General features: G+C 43.8%; 1 long non-coding RNA gene across 1 annotated transcript in view; it reads right to left on the bottom strand.

Moving 5' to 3' along the window:
- The window catches only part of LOC128693897 (uncharacterized), a 33726-nt gene extending 18470 nt beyond the window's left edge, over positions 1–15256 (bottom strand). The window contains exon 1 of the long non-coding RNA XR_011392704.1: positions 15155–15256. This is a non-coding gene — a long non-coding RNA (uncharacterized lncRNA). The remainder of the gene's footprint in view (positions 1–15154) is intronic.
- Positions 15257–22649: the final 7393 nt, after the last annotated feature.

Below are 22649 nucleotides of genomic sequence, written 5' to 3'. Positions count from 1 at the left end.
ACACTTAATGTCTTATCTCTCAGTGTATTCGTGAAACCCCTGCTTTTCTATGGGGAATGTTGCATGTCCTGCCGAATCTTTTGCTTTCACAGTGTGTTTTTCATGTGGAAGTTTGATACTAATCCCTCTAGGATTTTCCAAGTGCATATTATCATGTATCTCTCTCGCCTGAGTTCCATAGAATACAAATCAAGGGCCTTCAACCGTTCCCAGTAATTTAGGTGCCTTATCGTACTTAAGTGTGCCATGAAAATTCTTTGTACACTCTCTAGTTCGGAAATTTCGCCTGCCTTGAAGGGGGCAGTTAGTTTCCAGCAGTATTCCAGCCTAGTGAGAACAAGCGATTTAAAGAGAATCATCATGGGCTTGGCGTACCTAGTTTTGAAGGTTCTCATTATCCATCCTACCATTTTCCTAGCAGATGCGGTAGATACACTCTTGCGGGCTTTGAAGGCGATATCGTCTGACATTATCACTCCCAGGTCCTTCACATTACTTTCTCGCTCTATTGCATAATTAGAATTTGTCGTATACCCTCATACAGTTTTAATTTCCTCAAGTTTTCCATATGAGTAGTTGAATTTTTATTCATTGAACTTCATATTGTTTTGAGCGGCCCATTTGAACATCTGGTTGCTGTCCACTTGGAGTCTTTCGGTGTCTTGGATGGAGGTCACTGCCATGGCAATCCGGATGTCATCCCCAAAGGAAGATACGGAGCTATGGCTTACATCTCTATGTCAAATGTGAAACAGGGATTTTCACCGTAGCTGCCTCAGACTTTACTCTGTTTACTATTACTGCTTTTGTTCTATTTGTCAGGAAGTTATAGATCCATCTATCAAATTTTCCTCTTATTCCTTTATCACGCATTTTGTGAGCTATTACACCATGGTCACACTTCGCAAAGTCTGTGTATACTAAGTCTGTATTTTGTTTATCCACTACAGTATCCAGGACCTTGTCATAGTGGTCCAGTAGTTGGGACAGGCAGGAGCGACCTGCTTTAAACCTGTGTTGCCCTGGGTTGTGTAATTGATGGGTATCTAGGTGGTTGGCGATCTTGCTTCTTAGAACCCTCTCAAAGATTTTTATGATATGGGATGTTAGTGCTATCGGTGTCTGTAGTGCTTTACAATTACTATACTGCCACCTTTGTAGAGTTGGGCTAAATCTGTCGTTTTTAGTGATTGTGGGATGACCCCTGTGTCCATGCTGCCTCTCCATACAACGCTGAAGACACTTGACATGGGCTTCTTGCAGTTCTTGATAAACACGGAGCTCCGTGAGTCTGGGCCTGGGGAAGAGTGCATGGACATGTCATTTATTGCCTTTTCAAATTCTTGTGGTGTTAGGATAATATCCGAGATTTTTGAGATCAAATTTTGGGTCTCGTTCATAAAAAAATTATTTGGATTGTCGACCCTTAGTGTGGGCAGTGACTCGCTGAACACTGACTCGTATTGGGACTTTAGTATCTCACTCATTTATCGCCTGTCATCTGTGTATGTCCCATCTCCTCTAAGCAGGGACCCAATACTGGATGTTGTTTTTTTCTTAGATTTGGCATGAGAGAAGAAGTATTTTTTTTTCCAATTTCCTTTATGGCTTTTAGTTCTTCCTGTGATTGTTATCTCCTGTAAGATTCCTTGCAATTTCAGTGATCAGTGCCTCCCTTCGTATCTAAGCTATATTGGCTCCTCTCAGCAGCTCTGTGGCTCTTCCCTTTCGTATATATAGGGAGCATCTCTCTCTTTCTAGTTTAAATCTTCTCTTTCTTAATGGAATGCGCCTTAAGCAGATCTCAAGAACCACAGAGTTTATTTTTCCTAGGCAAAGGTTCGGATCCGTGTTGTTTAGGATATCTTCCCAGCTTGTTTTATTTAGGACATTGTTGACTTGTTCCCATTGTATGTTTTTGTTACTGATATTGAATTTAGTGAAGACACCTTCATGACTGATCACATTTTGCTGGTCAGTAGCTCTGTGCATACATGTCTGTACCTCTATTATGTTGTGATCTGAGTGTATTGTCTCTGATACGGACATATTACGTTTCAGATCGTCGTTGTTAGTGAAGATGAGGTTCAGTGTATATTCTAGTCTTGTAGGCTCTAATATTTGTTGGTTTAAGGTGAATTTGTTGCAGATTTAATAGCTCGTGTGTGTGTGTGAATTTTCAACTGAGCTGCCTCCTATGGTGATCTCTGCTAAAATATTATTTGCTACACTCCTCCATGTTAGATGTCTCAAGTTGAAATCTCCAAGTAGCAAGATGTTTGGGGCAGGAGATGGGAGATCATCCAGACAGCGGTCAATTTTCAAAAGTTGTTCCTGGAATTGCAGGGAAGTTGCATCTGGAAGCTTGTATACAACCACAATGACAAGGTTTTTGGCTTTCAATCTTTACCGGCAAAACTTCAACTACATCATTTGAGGTGTTTAGTAGTTCTAAGCAAATGAGCGACTCTGTGATGCACAGGCCAACCCGCCCTTGTTGTTTGTTTAGTCTGTCACATCTGAATAGGTTATAATCTGGGATCCATATTTCTTTTTGTGGGTCTCTGTGAATGCTACGAACATTGCACTTGACTCTACGAGCAGTCGATTGATGTAAGGAATTTTGTCGTTTGATGACGGCTTTAGACCCCATATGTTCGCAAAGTCAATTTAGGGGTGTTTTATTTGCTTGGTTTTATTTGTTCTGGAGTAGAGTGCAATGACTGGGCCTCTGCTCCAGAACTGTTTTCAGTTGGTGTAAGATTACTGTCATTTCTTGCCAGTCTTATTTCCCTCCTGGCCCTAAAAAAACCTCTTTCTCTGGAGAAGGTATGGATGTACCTACCTAATTGTACTCACCTAATTATGGTTGCAGGGGCGATTCATAGCTCCTGGTCCCACATCTTCACCGGCCACTACCAGGTCCACTCTCTCTTCCTGCTCCATGAGCTTTATCATACCTTTTCTTAAAGTTATTAATGGATCTTGCCTTTACAACATCTCTCTTCAGATTGTTTTACATCCTGACAAAAATATAACTGAAGAAATACTTCCTAACATCCCTGTGACTCATTTGTGTTTTCAACTTTCAGCTGTGACCCGTTGTTACTGGGTCCCAGCTCTGAAACCTACTGTCTACCCACCCTGTCAAATCCTCTTAGTATTTTATATGTCCCCCCTATCCCTCTTGTTCTCCAATGTCGTCAAGTTGAGTTTTCTTAACCTCTCCTCGTTAGGCATACCTCCTTAGCTCTGGGACTAGTCTTGTTGTAAACCCTTGCACTTTCTCTTATTTCTTGACGTGCTTCAGCAAGTGTGGGTTCCATACTGGTGCTGCATACTCCAATATGGGCCTGACGTACACAGTGTACAATGTCATGAATGACTCCTGACTTAGATGTCGATACACAGCTTTTAGGACTGCTGTGCGTCTATATGCTGCAGTAGTTATTTGCTTGATATGCACCTAAGGAGACGTGCTCGGTATGATGCTCACCTTGTATCCTTTTTCTTAAGTGGGTTTTGCAGTCTTTGACTTCAGTCTGCAATCTTTTTTATCCTTCCCCAAATTTCATAACTTTGCACTTGATGGAGTTAACCCCATGAGCCATTTGTCAGACAAGGCTTGCAGCCTCTGCAAATCTTTTTGTATGCTTACCTGATCCTCGTCTATTTGTATTCTCATGAGCTTAACATCATCTGCGAACAGAGACACCTCTGTATCTATTAATTCTGTCATGTCATTCATATAAACTAAACACAGCATCGGACCTAGGACTGTCTCATGTGGAACCCCACTCGTCACATTCACCTACTCTGACATCTCGTCACATACCAACACCCTATGTGTCCTTCTTGTCAGGTAATCTCTGATCCATTTTCCCTGCTATTCCTGCTTGCTCCTCTAGCGTTTCAGCCAGTCTCTTGTGTGGTACTGTGTGGAAAACCTTCTTACAGTCTAAGAAGATGCAGTCTACCCATCCCTCTCTTATCTGTCTTTCTTCTGTTACCTAATTGTAGAACTCCAGTAGGTTTGTGATGCAGCATTTTCCTTCCCTGAAGCCGTGCTGGTTGTCATTTATGAGCCCATTACTTTCTAGGTGTTCCACCACTCTTCATATGTCAGCGACACAGGTCTGTAGTTTAGTGCTGACTGTCTGTTTCCCTTTTTAAATTTGTGACTGTTTGCTGTCTTGCACACCTCAGTCAGTTGCCCTGTTTTGATAGTTTTGCTGAAGATTATTTTTAGTGGCATATGGTGCATCTGCTCCCTCTCTCAGAACCTTCTGGAGAGATGTTGTCTGGGCCCACCGCCTTTGAAGCATCTAGTTCACCTAGCAGTTTCTTCACCTGCTCGGTTGTGTGCAGTGTCTAGCATTTGTTGGCACACCCTACTCTCTCGGTTTGCTGGAAGTCTCTCGTCTCCACTGTGAATACCACCCTGAATCTCGAGCTGAGCTCCTCACATACTTCCTGGTTGCTCCCTATGAGCTCCCCTCCTTTCTTACTCAGCCTGATCTCCTGGTTCTTGACTGTCTTTTTCCTAATGGTGCTGTATAACAACTTTGGTTCAGATTTGTGTTTTAATGCTAATTCTTTCTTGTATTGCCGCTGGGCCTCTCCTTATCCATGCATGTTCATTTCTGGCTCTTCGGCTCAACTCCCTGTTTTCCCCGAGTTCTTTGCCTTCCATACTATTTCCATGTTCTAGCACACTTGGTTTTGGCCTCTCCTCACCTTCGGGTAAACCATGGACTTACTCTGGTCTTCCCATGCCCCTTGACACGAACTTCTCTGCTTCCCTGCACTTTGCAGTCACGTGTTCTATCATTCTTAATGCAGGAATTGCCTCATATATGTGTAGTCCCATTTTTTGAAGTTTGGTTTCTCCCTTGCTTCACCTGCTGCTTCACTCTTTATTAACTCTTTCATGAAAATTAGACACATGCAACATCTGGGTGTCTTTATGTAGATGTTTCACCATCCAGTGGCTTTATTAATATAAATTTTAGGACAGTAGAATTATATACAAAAGATGAGGTAATCAGTCCCTCAGCATTTAAGTTGGTGTGAAGAGCACCATAGTCGTGAAGAATCTGGAACACAGGCAAAAAGGCTGACGCTTACATACTGGCGTCAGGTGAAAAGGGGACGGGTAGCAGACGAAGGCATTGTCTCTGGTAGGCGGGATTCCCCAGTGGAAGTAGGTCATAAGCAAGGGACGGGTTAGTAGAAGTGAAGAAAGTTGTGATGTCACTGAACCATGATTCCATGATGCTACAGTGTCTGGCAAGTTGTACATGAATGGTATACAGTACTGACAATATGCAAAATTAGATATTGCATATGTGTCTAATTTTAATCTTGTCGGTAGTGAATACCATTCATGTATAACTCTTCTATATATTCAAAATTCAGCGCCGAGGGGCGTTTCGTGAGTGGTACCCCCTCTGTTTGAACTCTTCAATGTGAATACAAGATCCTCTCTCTGAATATGTCCATAACATGATGGTACATGAAGCTTTCCAGCACCACATCCAACATTTTGGCTCTCCACGTCTCCGGTTCCCCATGTGGCTCCAGATCTTACCAGTCTATCTCCTTGCGGTGAAATACCCCTTAGTCATACTTTCTCCTGCAGGATGCTGTTTCGAGTCTATTCTACCTTCTTGGAGCCCATAAACAAAACCTGACCTCTCCCTTTCGTCCTCCCACTGCATTTCCCTCTGCATCCTCTGAGTCGATTTAGTTGCCTCCATTGCAGCATTCCTTACTTCAGTCTCTGTCTGATTTCCCTGTGCTCAGTGGTCTATCATTTTCCCTTCTCAGTTTTTCCTGGGCACTGTTGTGGTCTGTTAGGGCCTCTGCATATAGCTTAGCTCCTTCATTTTCTTCAGTCCCCTCGTTTGATACTGTTGTGCTCCTCATCTTTTCCCGTGCTCCAAGGCGGTCTGACAGGGCCTCCACATACAGTTTAACTCCTTTGGTCCCAAAGACCCCTCGTTTGTGACTGATGTAGCAGTTCCCAATGCCATGCCTGTGCTGGTCTTTGGTTCTTTGGACTGTTTCAGACTATTAGTTCCTCTTCTAAACTCTGTATCTTAGCTTCTACTGTTGCGACTTGTAGCTCCCAATTCCTGCTCTCCGCAGCTATGCTTTCCTCCATTTTCTCGCTAAGCTCTTCTAGCTTCCTTCCCCACTCTTCTTACCTTTTCATGAGCTCTGCCACCCAATCTTCCCTCCCAGACTCCACCAGTCCCCCCTGGTTCTCTGTCCTGCTCTTGGGCGGCAACCCGTTTTTTTTTTTTTTTGGTCACCAGCAGCAGCGGCAGCAGCAGCAGCAGCAGCAGCAGCAGCAGAAGAAGAAGAAGAAGAAGAAGAAGGTGTGAGTGTGGGCAGGAGAGTGTTAAAGCTTGGGATAGTGTAAGGGAGTGTGTGTGGAAGGTCATTAGAGTGTCAGCGTTTACAAAGGTGGCGACCGTTCGTGTACATTGTGTACACACAATCGTATGCTCTCACATGCTTTTGTGTGCGTGTAGTGTCAGTGAGGCCTAGTAGACTCTATACCAAACTCAAGTTTTTGTATCCTAATTTGTATTTACTAAACAGTTCTTTCCTAGAAGAATGTTACCTTCTCTATTTATAGATCTTTCTAGTGGCACTAGTCTAATGCACACACCTGACTTCTGGATTTAAGTACCAAATACTGTGTGTAGGTGTGTGTGCGCGCGCATGTGTGTGTGTGTGTGTGTGTACTCACCTAATTGTACTCACCTAATTGTGGTTGCAGGGGTCGAGACTCAGCTCCTGGCCCTGCCTCTTCACTGACCGCTACTGGGTCCTCCCTCTCCCTGCTCCATGAGCTTCATCATACCTTGTCTTAAAAGTATGTATGGTTCTTACCTTCACTACATCACTTGCCAGACTATTCCGCTTCCTAACAACTCTGTGGCTCACGAAATACTTCCTAACATCCTTTTGACTCCTCTGATTCTTCAACTTCCAATTGTGACCCCTTGTTTCTGTGTACCATCTCTGGAACATCCTGTCTCTGTCCACCTTATCTATTCCACGCAGTATTTTGTCTGTCGTTATCATGTCTCCCCTGACCCTCCTGTCCTCCAGTGTCGTCAGGCCGTTTTCCCTTAACCTTTTTTCATAGGACATTCCCCTTGGCTCTGGAACCGGCCTTATTGCAAATGTTTGCACTTTGTCTAATTTATTGACGTGCTTGATCAGGTGTGGGTTCCAAATTGGTGCTGAATACTCCAATATGGGCCTGGCGTACACAGTGTATAGAGTCTTGAACGATTCCTTACTAAGGTATAGGAACGCTATTCTCAGGTTTACCAGGCGCCCATACGCAGCAGCAGTTATCTGGTTAATGTGTGCTTCCGGCGACGTACTCGGTATTATACTCACCACAAGATCTTTCTCCTTGACTGAGGTTTGCAGTCATAAAACCTAGCCTATACTCTGCAGTGTTCTTTGCCCTTCCCCGATATTTATGACTTTGCATTTGGCGGGATTAAATTCTAGGAGCCAGTTGCTGGACCATGCGTCCAGCCTGTCCAGGTCTCTTCGTAGACCTGTCTGATCCGCATCTGATTTAATTCTCCTCGTTATCTTCACATCATCTGAAAACAGGGACACTTTTGAGTCTATCCCTTCCATCATGTCATTCACATTTACCAAGAATAGCACTGGTCCCAGGACTGACCCCTGTGGGATCCCGATCGTCACAGGCGCCCACTGTGATACCTCATCACGTACCATGATTCGCTGTTGCCTCCCTGTTAGGTATTCTCTGATGCATTGTAGTGCCCTTCCTGTTATACGTGCCTGATCCTCTAGCTTCTTGTGAGGAACTGTGTCGGAAGCCTTCTTGCAGTCCAAGAAAATGCAGTCAACCCACTCCTCCCTCTCATGTCTTACTTCAGTTATCTTGTCATAAAACTCCAGCAGGTTTGTGACACAGGATTTGCCTTCCGTGCTGACTGTCGTTTATAACCCTGTTCCATTCCAGGTGCTCCACCACTCTCCTCCTGATAATCTTCTCCATGACTTGGCATACTATGCACGTCAGTGACACTGGTCTATACTTTAGTGCCTCGTTTCTGTCTCCTTTGTTACCCTCTTGTTACCCTCTCCACTTGTAGCTCTACGATGTATTCAAAGCTCAGAACCACGTGCTTATTAGCTCCCAGGGGCCTTTCATATGTGATGTCCTCGATGTAAGAGCTACTCATGGTGAACACAAGGTCCAGTCTTGCTGGTTTATCCTCCCCTCTCTCTCTCTGGTAGTGTCCCTAACATATTGGTGAATGAGGTTTTCCAATACCACATCCATCATCTTGGCTCTCCATGTTTCGGGACCCCCATGTGGCTCCAGGTTTTCCCAATCTCCCTGTTGTTGAAGTCTCCCATAACCAGTAACTTTGCTCTACTCGAGTAAGCCCTTCATGCTACCTCAGATAGTGTGTCCAACATGGCTCTAATGCACTCATCATATTCCTCTCTTGGCCTCCTTCATTTCTATGGTGGGTTACACATCACTTCCTTATGTTCCCTTGACTGAACTGTACCTACTGTGTAATACCTTTCTCCAATATCGTCCATTCCTTCCATTCCCTGATATCCCCATCAGGTTTTAATGAGCAAGCAACCCTTCCTTCCCCTCGGCGCCTTCTATCCTTCTTCAGGATCTGATATCCGGGTGGGAAGATTGCGTCTGTTGTTGTCCCAGTGAGTTTTGTTTCGGTGACTGCTGTGTGTGTGTGTGTGTGTGTACTCACCTAGTTGAGGTTGCGGGGGTCGAGTCCAAGCTCCTGGCTCCTGTCCAAGCTCCTGTGTGTGTGTGTGTGTGTGTGTGTGTGTGTGTGTGTGTGTGTGTGTGTGTGTGTGTGTGTGTGTGAGGGTGTGTGTGAGGGTGTGTGTGTGTGTGAGAGAGAGAGGGTGTGTGTACTCACCTATTTGTGGTTGCAGGGGTCGATTCACAGCTCCTGGCCCCGCCTCTTCGCTGATTGCTACTAGGTCCTCTCTCTCCCTGCCCCATGAGCTCTATCATACCTCACCTTAAAACTATGTATGGTTCCCGCCTCCACTACGTCACTTTCTAGGCTATTCCACGGCCTGACTACTCTATGACTGAAGAAATACTTCTTAACATCCCTTTGATTCATCTGAGTCTTCAACTTCCAATTGTGACCTCTTGTGTGTGTGTGTGTGTGTGTGTACTCACCTAGTTGAGGTGTAGAGCGGAGGGAGGGAGACGGGGAAGGGAGGTAAGAAGAGGGGAAAAGAGAGAGGGAGACAGTGGTGAAGAGGGACAGAGATGTGGAGGGGGAAAGAGGAGGGAATAAGGGAAGAGGGGGAGAGACAGTCAAAGAGGGGAGTATGCAGTATGCATCCTTCCAATTCAATGACGCAGTGGTATAACACAATATAGCATTGCGTAATTGATGGGCAGGAGGTATACCCTACACATAACCAAAGCTCTGGTCAGAACCTCGAACCTCGAGGGGGAGAAATAGGGAGAGAGAAAGAGGGAGAAGAGGGGTAGAGAGAAAGGAGGAGGAAGAGGAGGAGGTGGAAGAGAAAGAGAGGTGGGGAACAGGGGAGGGAATGAAGGGTTAGGGGTGGGGAGAAAGTGATAGGGAGAGTGTGTGTGTGTATGTGAGAGAATGTGTACTCATCTAGTTGTGGCTGCAGAGGTCGAGTAACAGCTCCTGGCCCCGCATCTTGACTGGTCGCCACTAGGTCACTCTTCCTGCTCCATGAGCTTCATCATACTCTTCTTAAAGCTATGTATGGTTCCTTCCTCCACTACATCACTTCCCAGACTATTCCACTTCCTGACAGCTCTGTGAACTGAAGAAATACTTCCTAACATCCCTGTGATTCAACTGAGTCTTCAACTTCCAACTGTGACCCCTTGTTGCTGTGTCCCATCTCTAGAACATCCTGTCTCTGTCCACCTTGTTGATTCCTCTCAGTATTTTATATGTCGTTATCGTATCCTCCATATCCTGTCTTCCAGTGTCGTCAGGTCGATTTCCCATAACCTCTCTTCGTAGTACATACCCCTTAGCCCTGGGACTAGTCTTGTTGCAAACCTGTGCCCTTTCTCTAGTTCCTTATGTGCATGGTTCTGAACGATTTCTTATTAAGATGTCGGAATGTTGTTCTTAGGTTTGCTAGGCGCCAGTATGCTGCAGCAGTTATTTGGTTGATATACACCTCTGGAGATGTGACTGGTGTTATACTCACCCAAAGATCCTTTTCCGTGAGTGAGGTTTGTAATCTCTGGCCTCCTAGACTGTACTCCGTCCGTGTTCTTCTTGGCCCTTCTCCAATCTTCATGATTTTGCACTTGGTAGGCTTGAACACCAGGAGCCAGTTGCTGGACCAAGCCTGCAGCCTGTCCAGATCCCTTTGTAGTTCTGCCTGGTCCTCATCTGATTGAATTCTGCTCAACTTCTCATCATCTACACACAGGGACACTTCGGAGTCTGTGCCTTCCGTCATGTCGTTCACAAATACCAGAAACAGCACCGGTCTTAGATTGACCCCTGTAGAACCCCGCTCGCTAGAGTCGCCCACTCTGACGCCTCGCCACGTACTATGACTCGCTGTTGTCTTCCTGACAGGTATTCCTGATCCATTGTATGCCTTCCCTGTTATCCCTGCTTGGCCCTCCAGCTTTTGCACTAATCTCCTGTACTGAACTGTGTCAAACTCTTTCTTACAGTCCAAGAAAATGCAATCAACCCACCCGTCTCTCTCTGCTGTCACCTTGTCATAGAACTCCAATAGGTTTGTGACACAGAATTTCCCGTACCTGAAACCATGTTGGCTGTCGTTGATAAGCTCATTCCTTCCTAGGTGCTCCACCACTGTTCTACCAATAATCTTCTCTATGACCTTGCATACTATACATGTCAGCGACACTGGTCTGTAGTTTAATGCTTCATGTCTGTCTCCTATTTTAAAAACTGGGACTACATTTGCTGTCTTCCATACCTCAGGTAGTCGCCCTATTTCGATAGATGTCTTGAAAATTGTTGTTAGTGGTGCACATAGCGCCTCTGCTCCCTTTCTCTGGACCTATGGAGAGATGTTATCCGGCCCCATCGCCTTTGAGGTATCTAGCTCACTGAGCAGCCTCTTCACTTCTTCCTCGGTTGTATGTATTGCGTCCAACATTTGATGGTGTACCTCACTTCTCCGTCTTTCTGGAGTCCCTTCCGTCTCCTCTGTGAACACTTCTTTGAATCTCATGTTGAGCTCCTCACATACTTCGCGGATGCTTTTTGTGATCTCTCCTCCTTCCTTCCTCAGCCTGATTACCTGGTCCTTGACTGTTGTTTTCCTCCTGAAGTGGCTATGCAATAGCTTCCGGTTAGATTTGGTTTTCGCTGCTATATGTGCTATGTGCGACTGTGTGGGTGAACATGTGTAAGTCTATATGTGAGGTGGGAATATGTGTGTGTGTGGAACTATTTGAGTGTGGGTTTACTGAGAATGTGAAAAGTAGTGGGTAGGAGTATGTATTAGGAGTATGTATTAGGGTGTGTATGTGTGTGTGTGTGTGTGTGTGTGTGTGTGTGTGTGTGTGTGTGTGTGTGTGTGTGTGTGTGTGTGTGTGTGTGTGTGTGTATGTGTGTGTGTGTGTATGTGTGTGTGTGTATGTGTGTGTGTGTGTGTTAATGCATGTGCATGTGTGTGCTTGTGTGGGGAAAACAGTGTTGTGTAAGCGTGGTCGTACGCGTGTTAAACTACCCGAGAAGTGTTGCTCTGCCATACTCTCAATGTTGTATACATGTACAGATGACCACACTAAGCTGAGATGAATCAGAGCCAAATGAAGACATGTGGTAACTACCAGCAGTAGTGAAGAGTATTTGGTTATGAAAGAACACGTTCGCCCATTCACTGAGCCTTGTACAAGAAGCGATCTTTTGGTAGATGGGTTATCAAGTTGTGTGTGTAATGTTAGTCCACTATGAACCCAGTTTAAATCGCAATAAATGACTGTTAATGAATAAACAGAAATATGGGTAGTAGGTACCGTTAACGGATATATGAACAGAAGTTTTCAAAATTTTCCTATTAAAAACCCCGTACTCAGTGTTAAGCACTGGACCAGCCACCATCCTGGCCACGGGTTGATCCTTCCGTCCATCAATCTATTTAGTCTACTATGTTTAAACAAAGGAATTGATATTAACTATGCACGTGAAATTATGTTATTACTGACGACGAATATAAGAACGATAATTAAGATTAGTTGCACGACAGTGTGATACTCATATTCTCATTCTCTCTCTCTCTCTCTCTCTCTCTCTCTCTCTCTCTCTCTCTCTCTCTCTCTCTCTCTCTCTCTCTCTCTCTCTCTCTCTCTCTCTCTCTCTCTCTCTCTCTCTCTCTCTCAATAAGTTACATATCCACTCATATCCACTTATATTCCAAACAAAGGAATGACAGTATATGGATGTGCAGTCACTGTGCGTTTTAGAAATTATAAGTATTATGTGACTAAATATAAATCTGATTTAGCAGTCTGCAGCTTCTGTAGTGGGAAAATCTCTGATTACGAAAAATGGCATAACAACATAAACCCATATGGGGAAGCACTGCAGGAGGCTCACTGGCCACATCAGGCATCCACCACTTATCGTTCCCTCATACTCTCACACCCGTCCAACCCACTGATAACGTTACCCAAAGTGAGCTTCAATGACGTTTATTGACGCTGATATTTGATAATCCTAAATGAATGAATACGGTATGGAAGGATAGCACGATAAACGACTTTCATTGAAATTTTAATTAGGGTTATGGTCTCTCACCTGCCAAATCAGTAATTTATGGCATCTATTAAAGAATACAGTACAGATTTAGGCCCAGTGTCGCTCATAATATACATTAATGACCTTGATGAGATAATTACAATTGATATGAACAAATTCGCTGATGGCACAAAAATAGGCAGGATAATATATTCAGGGTAACATGCCACTGAAGTTAATCATGAGTTAGACCAACTCATGTCGTGGTCAGAAAAGTGGCAGATGTAGTCCAGTGTAGATAAATGCAAAATGAAAAAGCTCGGGAATGTAAATAATCTTAACACGTCAACTAACATAGAACTTGACCATACAGAATGTGAAAAGAACTTGAAAGTTGTGGTAAGCAGCAACTTGAAGCCAAGACAGCAGTGCCTAAGCTTAGTACGTAATAAGACAAACAGATTACTGGGATTTATATCAAGAAGTGTAAGCAACAACAGCACAGAGGCTATACTATAGCTCTATACACCATTAGTAAGACCTCACTTAGATTATGCAGGTCACTTCTGGTTTCTATGCTACAGATGTAAATTTATTGAAGAACATACAGAGTAGAATGAAAAAAAAATAATCCACTGCATAAGAAATCTTTCAGACGAAGATGGATTGAGAGCTCTTAACCTATAGTCTCTTGTAAGATGTTGAGTCAAGGGAGACAAGATTGACGTGCTTGAGTTGAAGATGTCCATATAAACAAACAAGGATCTTTGGATACCCCTTCAAGAAAGAACTTGAAATAATGGATTCAAATTAGACAAGTTTAGGTTTAGAATGGTTGTAGAAAAGTTTTGGTTTGGAACCTGATTAGATGATAAGTAGAGCAGTCTGTCTAGTAGAATCACTGAAGCAAAAACCTTGAGTAGCTTCCATTATAAGTTGAGATTTGAGTGAGACTTGCATATCGTGAGTTAGTAGAATTATCCAAGCTTATTCCATAAGTATCACTTACAGTGTTTGGGTTTATGAAGAGCCTGCCTAATATGGGTCGGTAGGTGTGTTACCATGTTCCACTCAATATTGTATTCTTTACCTTACTTTACCGCCTTGGATTCCTCAGTGAAAATGGTTAGTAAATTTGTTAAGCATGAAAGAACCTTAGTAAAACTGTGTGCAGAGACTCGTTCATCAAATTATATCTTCAAATGGCTTCGAATTTCATCAGAAATTATTTACTCCAACTTTTCAACAGTTATGCTAACAGGTCAGTAATTTGAAGCTAAGAACCTACCTCCCGCTTTGTAAATATGTATCATGTTTGTCATCTTCCACTTATCTGGCACAATACCCGTATGTAGTGATCTGAAGTGGCGACTAGCTAATAATTTGCTAGGTTCCTCTTTGTGTTTCTTTAGAATACACAAATAACTCGCACATAGTAGAGACGAGCTTACGACAACGTTTTGATCCGAATTGGACCATTTACAAAGTCACACTCTGTGACTTTATAAATGGTCAAAGTCGGACCGAAACGTCGTCATAAGCTCCTCCCTCCTATGTACGGCTTATTTGTGTATTGTTCCAATCACGGAACTGTGCATTTTTGCTATTTCTTTAGTATCCTCGAAAACAGATCATCAGACCCGGTAACTCTGGCATTAATGTGTCTTAGTTGTCTGAGAAGCATGTCACTAGTGACTTTGATACTGCATAATATGTTGTCGTTCTGATCCCTTTAAATTATTAATTTCTGGGATTTGTTTGTATCCTTCCGTGTAAAAAAGATGAAATAAATGTTGAAAAATGGAACACATTTGTTTGTCATTAACAATAAACAGACTTAAGTTACATCTATGTAGCTCTGTATTTTTGCTAGTCTTATGAATATATACCTGAAAGAATAACTTTGAACTGGGTTTTAGCCGCACCCCTTCTGATCTCTGCCCTTTATTATCTTCGAAAAAATCGTGTTTATACAATGAACTACTATCTAGAGTCTACTTTAGCTTAAGCTAGTGATAAAGATAGGCTTAGTAAAGTTTTTACTTCATCAAGGAATGAGAATCAAACTCCGGATCTTACAGCTACGCAAGTTAAGCTTTCACCACTGAGTTCCATGTATGTAATTTTGAGTGACTGTGTGTGTGTGTGTGTGTGTGTGTGTGTGTGTGTGTGTGTGTGTGTGTGTGTGTGTGTGTGTGTGTGTGTGTGTGTGTGTGTGTGTGTGTGTGCTAATATTAATTTCGTCTTTGATTAGAAACCAGAAAGTAATTGTAAGAAAAAGGCTTAATAAATATCGCCCGTGACTGCATGAAATAACAAATATGAGTCAAGAAAAATATAATATAAAATACGAAATATGTAACCTGTGCCGAGGGAGACTAAACTGCTGATGACCAGAGTGATGATGACGCCAGTGACGCCGCTGTAGCAGTACGAGGTATCATACATGGTCTTGTGTGTTGATCTGTAGTGACAGTAGACAGTGATTATTGGCACTTGCTGCTGTATGTTAGTAACGTACAAGCAACACTGTCTCAAACTCGCCTACTTGTTTCATTCACAAAAATATTGTGTATGCAATATAATTTACAGTTAATTTATATGCAAATCAAAATATTAATTATTTATTAATTAATTATTAACAAAATTCATCATGTAATTAGAAAACAGAACATGTTACTGAATAGACAACAGCTAATCGACCACTCCTACACTCCACTCCAGCCCATCAGTTTGTTGTTCATACACCTACTTATCATCTGGTTATCCGTCTATCACCTGGGTCACCTTCATGCCAGTTGCCCTCCTTCTGGTCAGCCGTTCATGGTCTGGTCAGGTGTCCGCTGTCTGATCGGCTACTAAACGCTTGATTATCTGACAACTATCTTGACAGCTTCCCAATAGTTTCTGATAGGACGGCTGCCACCGTCTGATCTCTAACTCAATGACCATTCAGCTACCTGTTTATCAGCTACCTACTGTCTAACGAGCTCTTTCCTGGTTATTCAGCTACCCTCGGGTCAACCACGAACTATCCGATCAGCTGAACACAATCTAGCAATCCACCTATCATCTGGTTACTATCCTACTATCTAGTCAGCATCCCACCATCTAGTCAGCATCTCACCATCTAGTTGAAGATTGAGACACTTATGCAGCATATGGGAATCTTTATTCAGGAAACGTTTCGCCACACAGTGGCTTCATCAGTCCAATACAAAGAGGAAGGCGTAAGGAGAGGAGGAGAATGAGGTAATCAGTCCCTCAACCTGGAGTCGATGTGTTCAGTCCATCAATCTTGTAGAATGTACAGCAAAGGGCCGTAGACGTGGCCTATATACTGTAGTGAGGTGACGTGAAGCAGATGCTGTACATTCTACAAGATTGATGGACTGAACACATCGACTCCAGGTTGAGGGACTGATTACCTCATTCTCCTCCTCTCCTTACGCCTTCCTCTTTGTATTGGACTGATGAAGCCACTGTGTGGCGAAACGTTTCCTGAATAAAGATTCCCATATGCTGCATAAGTGTCTCAATCTTCAACTTGTCGGTTTTTCAAACCATTCATCACATCTCACCATCTAGTCAGCATCCCACCGTCAAATCAGCATTCCATCGTATAATCAGCATTCCACCGTCTAGTCAGCATTCCACCATCTAGTCAGCATCCCACCATCTAGTCAACATCCCACCGTCTAGTCAGCATCCCACCGTCTAGTCAGCATCCCACCGTTTAGTCAGCAGCCCACCGTCTATTCACCTCCATACCGAATTGTCTGCCACAACTGTCTGGCCACTCGATCATTGACTGATTAGCTTCCCATCCTCTCTAAATGACCAAACGACTTCAGCAACCCCTCTTCACCCCTCGGACTAATACTTTTAGTAACTCCATACCTATTCCTAATTTCCACACAATGAATTCTCTGCATAATATTTACACCACACATTGCCCTTAGACACGACATCTCCACTGTCTCCAATCTCCTCCTCTCTGCAGCATTTACAACCGATGCTCACACCCTTATAAGAGTTATGGTTGCACTATACTCTCGTGCCTTCCCGTCTTTACCTTCATGGATATCGTTTTTTTTTTCTCCACAGATACCTCAACGCACCACTCACCTACTTTCCTTCACCAGTTCTATGATTAACCTCATTCTTCATAAACCCATCTGCTGACAAGTCAACTTCCAAATATATGAACACATTCCATATTTCCTCCCTCCAATGTGATATCCAACTTTTCTTTATCTAAATCGTTTGATACCATTATCACCTTACTCTTATCTATGTTCACTTTCAACTTTCTACCTTTACACACTCTCCCAAACTTGTCCGCTAACCTTTGCAACTTTTCTATAGAATCCCCCAGCAGCACAGTATCATCAACAAAAATAACTGAGTCAACTCCCACTTTGTATTTAATTCCCCATAATTTAATCCCAATCCCTCTCCCAAACATCTTAGCATTTACTTCTTTTACAACCCCATCTATAAATGCGACAAACAACCATGGTGACATTATAAATTCCTGTTTAAGACCTACTTTTGCTAGGAAGTAATCTCCCTCTCTCCTACATATCATCATTATCATCATAAAAACTCTTTACAGCATTAAGTAATCTACTACCTATTCCATACACTTGCAGCATTTGCCACATTGCTTCTCTATTCACTCTATCATATGCCTTTTCTAAATCCATAAATGCAATGAAGACTTCACCTGCTTTATCTAAATACTGTTCACACATATATGCTTCAATGTAAACACTTGATCTACACATCCTCTACCCACTCTAAAACCTCCTTGCTCATCTGCAATCCTACTCTCTGTCTTACCTCTAATTCTTTCAATAATAAACCTACCATACACTTTACCAGGTGTACTCAGTAAACTTACTCCTCTATAATTTTTAAAAATCTCTTTTGTCTCCCCTCCCTTTACATAAAGGAACTATACATGCTCTCTGCAAATCCCTAGTTACCTTCCCCTCTTTTATACATTTGCTTAACAAAAATACCAACCACTCCAACACTATATCCTTCCCGTGCTTTTTAACATTTTTTGTCATCCAGTCAGTTCCAGCTGCTTTACCCCCTTTCATTCTCCGTAATGCCTCACGCACCTCCCCCACACTCACATCCGGCTCTTTATCACTCCTAAAAGATGTTATACCTCCCTGTCCAGTGCACGAAATTACTGTTTCCCTTTCTTCATCAACGTTTAACAGTTCCTCAAAATATTCCCGATATCTTATCGATATCTGCTTGTCTCCAAATATTTTTCTTATTCTCAGCAAAATTTGTTGACAGTGCTTCACCCACTCTATCATTTACTCTTTTTGCACTTTCATCACCTTTCTTTTATACTCCATATACTCCGCCCTTCACATATAACTTCTGCTTTCTTAAAACCTCTCATAAGCCTCCTTTTTCTCTTTTATCGCACACTTTACCTCATTATCTCACCAAACACTCCTCTATTCTCCTGCACCCACCCTCCTTTAACCACAAACTTCTGCCCCACATTCTAACACAGCGTTTTTAAAACTATCCCACCTCTCCTCCACCACTCTCCCCCTCATTACCAATATTCGCACTAGCCCACCTTTCTGCTAACAGTTGCTTAAATCTCATCCTAACTTCCTCTTCCCTTAGTTTATAAGCTTTCACCTCTCACTTGCTGTTGCCATATGTGTGTGTGTGTGTGTGTGTGTGTGTGTGTGTGTGTGTGTGTGTGTATGTGTATGAGTGTGTATGAGTGTGTGTGTGTGTGTGTGTGTGTACTCACCTATTTGTACTCACCTATTTGTGGTTGCAGGGGTCGAGTCCTAGCTCCTGGCCCCGCCTCTTCACCGGTTGCTACTAGGCCCTCTCTCTCCCCGCTCCATGAGCTTTATCAAACCTCGTCTTAAAACTGTGTATGGTTCCTGCCTCCACTACGTCATTTTCTAGGCTATTCCACTGCCTTACAACTCTATGACTGAAGAAATACTTCCTACTATCTCTCTGACTCATTTGTGTCTTCAACTTCCAATTGTGGCCTCTTGTTTCTGTGTCCCCTCCCTGGAACATCCTGTCTTTGTCCACCTTGTCTATTCCACGCAGTATTTTATATGTCGTTATCATGTCTCCCCTGACCCTCCTGTCCTCCAGTGTCGTCAGGCCGATTTCCCTTAATCTTTCTTCATAGGACATTCCCCTTAGCTCTGGAACTAACCTTGTCGCAAACCTTTGTACTTTCTCTAGTTTCTTGACGTGCTTTATCAAGTGCGGGTTCCAAACAGGTGCTGCATACTCCAGTATGGGCCTGACATACACGGTGTACAGTGCCTTGAATGATTCCTTACTAAGGTATCAGAATGCTGTTCTCAGGTTTGCCAGGCGCCCATATGCTGCAGCAGTTATCTGATTGATGTGTGCTTCCGGAGACATGCTCGGTGTTATACTCACCCCAAGATCTTTCTCCTTGAGTGAGGTTTGCAGTCTTTGGCCACCTAGCCTATACTCTGTCTGTGGTCTTCTGTGCCCTTCCCCTATCTTCATGACTTTGCATTTGGCAGGATTAAATTCGAGAAGCCATTTGCTGGACCAGGTGTCCAGTCTGTCCAGGTCTCTTTGAAGTCCTGCCTGGTCCTCATCAGATTTAATTCTCCTCATTAACTTCACATCATCTGCAAACAGGGACACTTCTGAGTCTAACCCTTCCGTCATGTCGTTCACATATACCAAAAATAGCACTGGTCCTAGGACCGACCCCTGTGGGACCCCGCTCGTCACAGGTGCCCACTGTGATACATCATTACGTACCATGACTCGTTGTTGCCTCCCTGTCAGGTATTCTCTGATCCATTGCAGTGCCCTTCCTGTTATATGCGCCTGATGCTCTAGCTTCTGCACTAATCTCTTGTGAGGAACTGTGTCAAAGGCCTTCTTGCAGTCCAAGAAGATGCAATCAACCCACCCCTCTCTCTCTTGTCTTACTTCTGTTATTTTATCATAAAACTCCAGAAGGTTTGTGACACAGGATTTGCCTTCCGTGAATCCGTGCTGGTTGGCATTTATACTCCTGTTCCGTTCCAGGTGCTCCACCACTCTCCTCCTGATAATCTTCTCCATAATTTTGCATACTATACACGTCAATGACACAGGTCTATAGTTTAGTGCCTCTTTTCTGTCTCCTTTTTTAAAAATGGGAACTACATTTGCCGTCTTCCATACCTCAGGTAGTTGCCCAGTTTCCAGGGATGTGTTGAAGATTGTGGTAAGTGGCATGCACAACATATCTGCTCCCTCTCTAAGGACCCATGGGGAGATGTTGTCCGGTCCCATTGCCTTTGAGGTATCGATGTCCCTTAGCAGTTTCTTCACCTCCTCCTCATCTGTATGTATGTCGTCCAACACTTGTTGGTGTATTCCTTGCTGGTGTCCCCATCTGGTCTGTCCCCCCAGAGTCCTTCCTGTCTCTACTGTAAATACTTCCTTAAATCTCGTGTTGAGCTCCTCACATACCTCTTGATCGTTTCTTGTGAGTTCTCCACCTTCTTTTCTCAGCCTTATCACCTGGTCCTTGACTGTTGACTTCCTCCTAATGTGGCTATACAGCAGTTTCGGGTCAGATTTGACTTTCGATGCTATGTCGTTTTCATACTGTCGCTGGGCCTCCCTCCTTATCTGTGCATACTCGTTTCTGGCTCTTCTACTAATCTCCTTGTTTTCCTGGGTCCTATGCCTCCTGTACCTTTTCCATTCTCTGTTGCACTTAGTTTTTGCCTCCCTACACCTTCGGGTAAACCAAGGACTCGTTTTGGTCTTCCTATTATTTCTGTTTCCCTTGGGAACAAAACTTTCCTCTGCCTCCTTGCACTTTGTTGCCACATATTCCATCATCTCGTTTACTGATTTTCCTACCATTTCTCTGTCCCACTGAACCTCCTGCAGGAAGTTTCTCATACCTGTGTAGTCCCCCCTTTTATAGTTTGGCCTGTCCCCTTCAGCTCCTGTTACCTTCTCCACTTGTAACTCTACTATATAGTCAAAACTCAGAACCACATGATCGCTAGCTCCAAGGGGCCTCTCGTAAGTGATATCCTCAATGTCTGAACTGCTCAGGGTGAACACAAGATCCAGTCTTGCTGGCTCATCCTCCCCTCTCTCTCTGGTTGTGTCCCTGACATGTTGATGCATGAGGTTTTCAAGTACCACATCCATCATCTTGGCTCTCCATGTTTCGGGACCCCCATGTGGCTCCTGGTTTTCCCAGTCGATCTCCCTGTGGTTGAAATCGCCCATTACCAGTAACTTTGCTCTGCTCGAGTGAGCTCTTCTTGCCACCTCAGCCAGTGTGTCCACCATCACCCTGTTGTTTTCTTCGTACTCCTCTCTTGGCCTCCTGCAGTTCTGTGGTGGGTTATACATCACTCCAATGACTACTTTATGTTCTCCGGACTGAATTGTACCTACAATGTAGTCTCTTTCTCCAATCATGTCCATGCCTTCCATTTCCTCAAATCCCCATCGGTGTTTTATGAGCAGTGCAACCCCTCCTCCCCCTCTACTCCTTCTATCTTTCCTCAGGATCTGGTATCCTGTTGGGAAGATTGTGTCTGTTATTGTCTCAGCGAGTTTTGTTTCTGTGACTGCTATGATGTCTGGGGATTTTTCACTGATTCTTTCATTCCACTCCTCATGTTTATTCGTTATTCCATCCGCGTTTGTGTACCAAACCTTTAGTTTCTTTTCTATCATTGTGGTCATGCAAGAATATTGGGGTTGGGGGAGCGAGAGCCTTGGGGGGGGCCTATATGGGGCTGTGGTGTTGGTGGGGTTTGTGTTGATGGGGGTGGGGTCAGAATGCCCATAAGGGACAGCTGTTGGGGTGAGGTTTGTGATATGGGGGTTGGTGGCAGAGGGAACAGTGAGTGGGTTGTAGTATAGGTTGCTCAGTTGCGTTGGGAATGTCGCGGGTGGAGTCTTTTGGTGGGAGATTCTGTGGGGTGTGTTTGCCCTTCCTCCTGTGTCTGGGTCCTGCTCATTTTCATTGCTTCTCGTTCCTCCTTGCGTCTCTGTACCCTCTCTTTCAGTGTAGTCCTTTCTTCTTGTGTTCTGTCGCGGTCGAGGTATACTCCCTGGTACCCCTCTTTGTCCCCTCAGTCTTGCTTTCTCTTGCAGAATCCTGGTTCGAACTGATTCTTCCTTGAAAGTTACTCTAACAGGCCGTATCCTTCCACTCTGAAAATTTGTCACCTGGGTCATATTGCCCTCCCCTATTGTTTTCATGATGCCTTCAATCATTTTTTTCTCCTCCTGTTTTATTTCTTCAAAGTTGGCCCACTTGGCTTCTTGGAGCCCGTACACAAAAGAAACTGACCTCGCCCTTTCCTCCTCCCACTGAGTCTCCATCTGCATCCTCTGAGGCATTTTATTTCTTTCCATTGATATGTTCTTGCCTTCAGTCCCTGTCATATCTGGAAACTTCTATTCTCAGTGAACTGTCTTTCCTGACCAGCTGTCCCTTGCTACTGCAGTTGGCTGTTAGAATCTCTGCATATAGCATACCTTCATTGTCTTCGGACCTGTCGTTTGATCTTAGTGTGCTCATCGTCTTTTCCCTGACCCCACGTGGGTCTGATAGACCTTCGTGTACGGCATGTCTCTGTTGTTGCTTACCATCCCCTTGTCTGTGCCTGACTTTGAATTTCCTGATGTCACTTCTGAATTGTCATTTGTCTCTCTAATCTGTTTCAGGCTTTGCAGTTTCTCTTCTAAGCACTGTATCCTAGCTTCTGCTGCTAAGACCTGTACTTCCCACTTCCTGCACTCTTCAGCTATCCGCTCCTCCATTTTCTTACC

Source organism: Cherax quadricarinatus, chromosome 33 (assembly GCF_038502225.1).
Source record: "Cherax quadricarinatus isolate ZL_2023a chromosome 33, ASM3850222v1, whole genome shotgun sequence".
In the NCBI taxonomy this organism is placed as follows: domain Eukaryota; kingdom Metazoa; phylum Arthropoda; class Malacostraca; order Decapoda; family Parastacidae; genus Cherax; species Cherax quadricarinatus.
This window is presented reverse-complemented; position numbering and strand designations above follow the sequence as displayed.